The sequence below is a fragment of the Bubalus bubalis genome, chromosome 8 (assembly GCF_019923935.1).
Source record: "Bubalus bubalis isolate 160015118507 breed Murrah chromosome 8, NDDB_SH_1, whole genome shotgun sequence".
In the NCBI taxonomy this organism is placed as follows: domain Eukaryota; kingdom Metazoa; phylum Chordata; class Mammalia; order Artiodactyla; family Bovidae; genus Bubalus; species Bubalus bubalis.
Window position 1 is genome coordinate 69,702,368 of NC_059164.1, and position 546 is coordinate 69,702,913.

The 546-nt window shown below is 31.3% G+C and overlaps 1 non-coding gene across 1 annotated transcript; it reads right to left on the reverse strand.

Annotated features, from left to right (window-relative positions):
* Positions 1-239: 239 nt before the first annotated feature.
* On the reverse strand, positions 240-346 carry LOC112586726. The gene has a single exon (XR_003111212.3). It is a non-coding gene; the product is annotated as a U6 spliceosomal RNA (small nuclear RNA).
* Between the last annotated feature and the right edge of the window lie 200 nt (positions 347-546).

Genomic DNA, 546 nt, shown 5'->3' on the forward strand with positions numbered 1-546 from the left:
TGAATTTGTCAAGGGCCTTTTTTTTAATGTGTGAAATTCTTTTTTTGTGAGCATACTTGAGATATAGAGTGTATTTGAGATGCACATATTTCCTTCTCCTTTATTCTGTTAATATGATGAATTACTTGATTTTATTTATTTATTTATTTATTTTAATTGGAGGCTAATTACTTTACCATATTGTATTGGTTTTGCCATACATCAACATGAATCCGCCACGGGTGTACATGTGTTCCCAAAAAAATATGGACTGCTTCATGAATTTGCGTGTCATCCTCACACAGGGGCCATGCTAATCTTCTTTGTATTGTTCCAATTTTAGTATATGTGCTGTTGAAGCGAGCACGAATTACTTGATTTTAGAATAAGCCAATGTTACATTCCTGAAGAAAATCCCACTTGGTCATGATATATTATCTTTTTGCTCTATTATTAGATTTGATTCATTAATATCTTGCTTAGGAGTTTTGCATCTGTAATATTCTTACACCAGGTTCTGATATCAAAGTTAAGGTCTTCATAGAAAAGTTGAAAAAATAATTTCTT